Source organism: Rhinopithecus roxellana, chromosome 17 (assembly GCF_007565055.1).
Source record: "Rhinopithecus roxellana isolate Shanxi Qingling chromosome 17, ASM756505v1, whole genome shotgun sequence".
NCBI lineage: Eukaryota > Metazoa > Chordata > Mammalia > Primates > Cercopithecidae > Rhinopithecus > Rhinopithecus roxellana.
This window is the reverse complement of record NC_044565.1, coordinates 79,561,158-79,569,001: the sequence shown is the minus strand read 5'-3', so window position 1 is coordinate 79,569,001 and position 7,844 is coordinate 79,561,158. Positions and strand designations below refer to the sequence as shown.

Genomic DNA, 7,844 nt, shown 5'->3' with positions numbered 1-7,844 from the left:
TCACCCCAAAGAAAGAGAATTAAAGCTTCCAGTGATGTTGGCTGAGGGATAAACTATGAGTCTTAGCACTAACAACAACCACAAAGACAAACACAGAGCATGTACACTTAGAAAACAAGCGAGATTGCAGTTGACTTCACCAGAATGTTTGAAATCTTAGTAAACTCAAAATAAACCAGCTGTGAGCTCTCCAGAGGATAAAATTCACTTCGTGTTGCAACAGTTTTGACATATTAAACTCCAATGTCATGGTCATAGCCCTATCAGCGTGATGGGTTTACTGGGTTCAGGAACTCTTTCACTACTTAAATATTTTTGTTTTATAACTGATTGATAAAATTGGGGAAATAAATTCCTCATGAAAAATTTCTGAGCCAGAAATTCTAAAGAGACCAGTAAAAAGGTCGAAAGTCATTTTTGTTCCTGAACAAATGTTATATAGAACAATACATCAAGCAAAGTTCTCTTTTCCTGAAATCCTGCCAGTGAAAGTAGGAAATAAATTAATGGCTCACACTTTTAAAGCTTCTGTTTAAAATGTGAGATGAATATTTTCTTTTCTTTTTTTTTTTTTTTTTTTTGTTGTTGTTGTTGTTATTGTTTTTTTTTGTTTTGGAGACAGGGTCTTGCTCTGTTGCCCAGCCTGGAGTGCAGTGGTGCAATCACGGCTCACTACAGCCTCGATCTCCCAGGTACACCCACCTCAGCCTCCCAAAATGCTGGGATAATTTTCTGTTTAAAGATTCATCATAAAAGATAGCTAATTAATCAAGAAATATCTAATTCATTTTCTTGTTAATATGCATTTTTCAAAATAAATTGACTGCTAAGAAGTGAATGATTTTTTAGAGGATTTTTGGTGGGTTTCTCAGAATCAGTAAAAAAAGTTCTACCCATAATAGAAGGCTCTAGTTAAGACTCATGTGCTTAACTAGAGCCTTCTCATGCTCACTTCAGCAGCACATACACTAAAATTGGAATGATATAGCGATTAGCATGGCCCTTGCACAACGATGATGCACAAATTTGTGAAGTGTTCCATATAAAAAATATATATAATAAAAATTTTAAAATATAAAATAAAAATTTGAAAAGACTCATGTCTTTCCTGAACCCTCCAGATTTCTCTAGCCCATAATTCCCTTCCCTTTCATGGAGCTTTTATGTGGCTTTTTATCTACTCCACTTGTTTTGATACTATGTAGATATTTGACTGTAAATCTTGACCATTGATAATTTACTATAAGAGATGGGTAGCAAATAAACTGATTAAATCTTCCATGACTCTCAGGAAAGAATATAGGTTAGCTCTCAAATGTTATCTAGTCTAAAAGTAATTTTTAAATGGTTATTGCATTTTGCCCAACATTATATCTGATAACAGTAGGAGTTGCCTGTATAGAGTGAATTTCTCAGCAAGTCTCCTTCCCAAGAGTAAGGGAGCTCTGATTCTTAATGGCCAATGCCAGTTACCCAGACAGAATACTTTCAACATACAAATATGAACTTGTCGAGGTGATGTAAAAGTAGTCAGAATCAAAGCGGAGTCACACATTCCCTCAGGACAGGGGTTAGAGGCAGAAGGGATCAGAGCAGACGGAGGCAGTACTAGATTGCAGTCCTAACTCAGACGGACAGAGCGGCATGTAGAGGCTCACATCATGAATTTTTGCTCCAGAATGACTGCAGGAATAAATCAGGAAACCCAAGAGGACCCACATACCATCTGAAGGAAGCAGATTGCACCTGCCAGACCCGGGAGACACCCCAAATACTGTGCTGGTATCCATGGCTGAGAGACCCACAGATGGTTCACATCACAGGACTCTATGCAGACAACCCCCAGTACCAGCCTAGAGCCTGGTAGACTGGCTGGGTGGCTAGATCCAGAAAAGAGATAACAAACACTACAGCTCAGCTCTCAGGAAGCCACATCCCTAGGAAAAGGGGGAGAGTATTACATCAAGAGAACACCTCATGGGACAAAAGAATCTGAACAACAGCCTTCAGCCTTAGACCTTTCCTCTGATAGAGGTACCCAAATGAGAGGGAACGAGAAAACTAACTCTGGTAATATGACTAAACAATGCTCTTCAACACCCCCGCAAAAGTCACACTAGCTTACCAGAAATTGATCCAACCCAAGAAGAAATACCCAATTTACCTGAAAAGGAATTCAGGAGGTTGGTTTTAAGCTAATCAGGGAGACACCAGAGAAAGGTGAAGTCCAATGTAAGGAAATCAAAAAAATGATACAAGAAGTGAAGGGAGAAGTATTCAATGAAATAAATAGCATAAATAAAAAACATTCAAAACTTCAAGAAACAATTGACACACTTACAGAAATGCAAAATGCTATGGAAAGTCTCAGCAATAGAATCAAACAAGTAGAAGAAACAAACTCAGAGTTTGAAGACAAGGTCTTCAAATTAGCGCAGCCCATGAAGACAAAGAAAAAAGAATAAGGAAACATGAACAAAGCCTCCAAGAAGTCTGGGATTACGTTAAATTACCAATCCTAAGAATAATTGGTGTTCCTGAGGAAGAAGACAATTCTAAAAGTTTGGAAAACATATTTGGGGGAATAATCAAGGAAAACTTCCCTAGCCTTGCTAGAGACATAGATGTCCAAATACAAGAAGCACAAAGAACACCTGGGAAATTCATAAGAAAAAGATCATTGCCTAGGCACATTGTCATCAGGTTATCTAAAGTTAACAGACTCTAAATAGTTAATCTAATAAGGAAAGAATCTTAAGAGCTGTGATACAAAAGCACCAGGTAACCTAAAAAGGAAAACCTACCATGTTAACAGAAGATTTATCAGCAGAAACCCTACAAGCTAGAAGGGATTGGGGCCCTATTTTCAGCCTCCTCTAACAAAACAATTATCAGTGAAGAATTTTGTATCCAGCAAAACTAAGCTTCATATATGAAGGAAAGATACAGTCTTTTTCCAAAATCAAGTGCTGAGAGAATTCACCACTACCAAGACACCACTGCAAGAACTGCTAAAAGGAGCTCTAAATCTTGAAACAAATATTGGAGACACATCAAATCAGAACCTCTTTAAAGCATAAATCTCACAGGACCTACAAAACAAAAATACAATTTAAAAAACAAAAACAAAAAACTAAGGTATACAGGCAACAAATAGCATGATGAATGGAATGGTATCTTACATCTCAATATTAACATTGAATATAAGTGACCTAAATGCTCCACTTAAAAGATACACAATTGCAGAATGGATAAGAATTCACCAACCAACTATCTTCTGCCTTCAAGGGACTTACCTAACGCATAAGGACTCATAAACTTAAGGTAATGGGGTAGAAAAAGACATTTCATGCAAACGGACACCAAAAGGAAGCAGGAGTAGCCATTCTTATCAGACAAAACAAACTTTAAACCAGCAGCAGTAAAAAGACAAAAAGGGACATTATGTAATGATACAAGGCATGTCCAACAGGAAAATATCACAATCCTAAACATATATGTGCCTAACACTGGAGGTCCCAAATTTATAAAACAATTACTAATAGACCTAAGAAATGAGATAGACAGTAGCACAATAATGGTGGGGGACTTCAATACTCCACTGATAGCACTAGACAGGTCATCAAGGCAGAAAGTCAACAAAGAAACAATAGATTTAAACTATACCCTGCAACAAATGGGCTTATCAGCTATATACAGAACATTCCATCCAACAATGGCAGAATACACATTCTATTCACAGTTCATGGAACTTTCTCCCAGATTGACCATATGATAGGCCACAAAATGAGCCTCAATAAATTTAAGAAAATTGAAATTATGTCAAGCACTCTCTCAGACCACAGTGGAATAAAACTGGAATTCAACTCCAGAAGGAACCTTTAAAACCATGCAAATACAATGGAAATTAAATAACCTGCTCCTGAACAAGCACTGGGTCAAAAATGAAATCAAGATGGAAAGTAAACAATTCTTCAAACTGAACGACAGTAGTGACACAGCCTATCAAAACTTCTGGAATACAGCAAAGGCAGTGCTAAGAGGAAAGTTCATAGCCCTAAATGCCTACACTAAAATGTCTGAAAGAGCGCAAACAGACAACATAAGGTCACACGTCAAGGAAATAGAGAAACAAGAACAAACCAAACCCAAACCCAGCAGAAGAAAGGAAATACCCAAGATCAGAGCAGAACTAAATGAAATTGAAAAAATACAAAAGATAAATGAAACAAAAAGCTGGTTCTTTGAAAAGATAAATAAAATTGATAGACCATTCACAAGATTAACCCAGAAAAGAATAGAGAAAATCCAAACAAGCTCAATTAGAAATGAAACAGGAGATATTACAACTGACACCACGGAAGTACAAAAGATCATTCAAGGCTACCATGAATACCTTTACACACATAAACTAGAAAACCTAGAAGAGATGGATATATTCCTGGAAAGAGATAATCCTCCTAGCTTAAATCAGGAAGAATTAGATGCCCTGAACATACCAATAACAAGCAGTGAAGTTGAAATGGTAATTTAAAAATTACCAACAAAAAAAAGTCCAGGACCAGACAGATACACAGCAGAATTCTACCAGACATTCCAAGAATTGGTACCAATCCTATTGATACTATTCCACAAGATAGAGAAAGAGGGAACCCTCCCTAAATCATTCTAAGAAGCCAGTATCACCCTAATACCAAAACCAGGGAAGGATATAACCAAAAAAGAAAACTACAGACCAATATCCCTGTTGAACATAGATGCTAAAATCCTTAAAAAACCAGCTAACCGAATCCAACAACATATCGAAAAGATAATCCAAAATGGTCAAGTGAGTTTCACACCAGGGATGCAGGGATGTTTTAACATGTACAAGTCAATAAATGTGATACACTACATAAACGGAATTAAAAACAAAAATCACATGATCATCTCAACAGATGCAGGAAAAAATTCATCCCTTTATGAATAAAACTCTCAGCAAAATTGGCATACAAAGTACATACTTCAGCATAATAAAAGCTATTTCTGAGAAACCCACAGCCAACATAATGGAGAACTGTTGAAAGCATTCCCTCTGAGAATTGGAACAAGACAAGGATGCCCACTCTCACCACTCTGCTTCAGCATAGTCCTACCCAGAGCAATCAGACAAGAAAAGGAAATAAAGTGCAGCCAAATCAGTAAAGAGGAAGTCAAACCATCGCTGTTTGCTGATGATATAATTGTTTACCCAGAAAACCCTAAAGACTCTTCCAGAAAGCTCCTAGAATGGATAACAGAATTCAGCAAAGTTTCCAGATACAAAATTAATGCACACAAATTAGTAGCTTTTCTATACACCAACAGTGACCAAGCTGAGAATAAAATCAAGAACTCAACCCCTTTTACAATAGATGCAAAAACAAAACAAAAAAATACTTAGGAATATTCGTAATCAAGGAGGTGAAAGACCTCTACAAGAAAAACTGAAAAATACTACTGAAAGAAATCATAGATGACATAAACAAATGGAAACACATCCCATGCTCATGCAAGGGCAGAATTAATATTGTGAAAATGACAATACTGCCAAAAGCAATCTACAAATTCAATGCAATTCCCATCAAAGTACCACCATCATTCTTCACAGAATTAGAAAAAAAGGTCCCAAAGTTCATGTAGAACTAAAAAAGAGCCTGCATAGCCAAAGCAAGACTAAGCAAAAAGAACAAATCTGGAGGCATCGCAGTACCTGATTTCAACCTATACATAAGGCCATAGTCACCAAAACAGCATGGTACTTGTATAAAAATAGGCACATAGACCAAAAGAACAGAATAGAGTACCCAGAAATAAACCCAAATGCTTACAGCCAATTGATCTTTGACAAAGCAAACAAAAACATGGAATTCAACTCCAGAAGGAACCTTTAAAACCATGCAAATACAATGGAAATTAAAGTGGGGAAAGGACACCCTTTTCAAAAAACGGTGCTGGGATAATTGGGTAGCCACATGTAGGAGAATGAAACTGGATCCTCATCTCTTGCCTTATATAAAAATCAACTCAAGATGGATCAAGGGGGCCGGGCACAGTGGCTCATGCCTGTAATCCCAGCACTTTGGGAGGCCGAGGCAGGCTGATCACCTGAGGCCAGGAGTTTGAGACCACCCTGGCCGACATGGCAAAACCCTGTCTCTACTAAAAATCAAAAAAAAGTTAGCTGGGCATGGTGGCAGGAGCCTGTAATCCCAGCTAGTGGGGAAGCTGAGGCAGGAGACTCACTTGAACACAGGAGGTGAAGGCTGCAGTGAGCTGAGATCACACCATTGCACTCCAGTCTGGGCAATAAGAGCAAAACTCCATCAAAAAAAGAAGAAAAGAAAAGAAAAAAAACATGGATCAACGACTTAAATCTAAGACCAGAAACTATAAAATTTCTGGAAGATAATAACATTGGAAAAACCCCTCTGGACATTGGATTACACAAGGATTTCATGACCAAGAACCCAAAAGCAAATGCAACAAAAACAAAGATAAATAGCTAGGACTTAATTAAACTAAAGAGCTTTTGCATGGCAAAAGGAACAGTCAGCAGAATAAACAGACAACCCAATTGGGAGAAAATCTTCACAATCTATACATCTGACATAGGACTAATATCCAGAATCTACAAAACCTCAAACAAATCAGCAAGAAAAAAACAATCCCATCAAAAAGTGAGCTAAAGACAGGAATAGACAATTCTCAAAAGAAGATACACAAATGACCAACAAATATATGAAAAACTGCTCAGCATCACTAATGATCAGGGAAATGCAAATCAAACCCACAATAGGATACCTTACTCCTGCTAGAATGGCCATAATCAAAAAATCAAAAAATATTAAATGTTGGAGTAGATGCAGCAAACAGGGAACACTTCTACACTGCTGGTGGGAATGTAAACTAGTACAACCACTATGGAAAACAGTGTGGAGATTCCTTAAAGAATTAAAAGTAGAACTACCATTTGATCCAGCAATCCCACTTCTTGGGATCTACCCAGAGGAAAAGAAGTCATTATACAAAAAAAAAAGATACTTCTACATGTATGTTTATAGCAGCACAATTCGCGATTGCAAAAATGTGGAACCAACACAAATGCCCATCAATCAATGAGTGGATAAAGAAACTGTGATGTATATATATGATGGAATACTACTCAGCCATAAAAAGGAATGAATTAATGGCATTTGTAGTGACCTGGATGAGATTGAAGACTATTATTCTAAGTGAAGTAACTCAGGAGTGGAAAACCAAACATCATATGTTCTCACTCATAAGTGGGAGGTAAGCTATGAGGATGAAAAGGCATAAGAATGACATGATGGACTTTGGGGACTCAGAGGGAAAGGGTGGGAAGAGGGTGAGGGATAAAAGACTACAAATAGGGTGCAGTGTATACTGCTCGAGTGATGGGTGCACCAAAATCTCACAAATCACCGCTAAAGAACATACTGATGTAACCAAACACCGCCTGTTCCCCAGTAACCTAGGGAAATTTAAAAAAAAATTAAGTGGATTCACTAATATTAAAAGAACTCTGACAAAGAGGGCAGGGTTCACTTTCTTATAGAAAGCCTCTGTTTGTTACAGAGATTGACATAGCCCAAAGGACGTGCTCCTTAATAAATGTAATGTTCTTTGCTCTAATTCCATGCTATTATAGGGACAAAAAGGGAGTGATCCTTTTCCTCCCCATCATAAGGGTTACAGCTGACACCCCTGTGACAAAAGACAGGTTAATATGAGAAAAGCATAACAAATTTGTTAATGTTAATAAGCACAGGAGACATTTAAAAAAAGAAAGAAAGATCAGATGG

The 7,844-nt window shown here is 37.4% G+C and overlaps 1 non-coding gene across 1 annotated transcript; it reads left to right on the top strand.

Moving 5' to 3' along the window:
* Positions 1-944: 944 nt before the first annotated feature.
* LOC115894406 lies at positions 945-1,048 on the top strand. The gene has a single exon (XR_004054530.1). It is a non-coding gene; the product is annotated as a U6 spliceosomal RNA (small nuclear RNA).
* Positions 1,049-7,844: the final 6,796 nt, after the last annotated feature.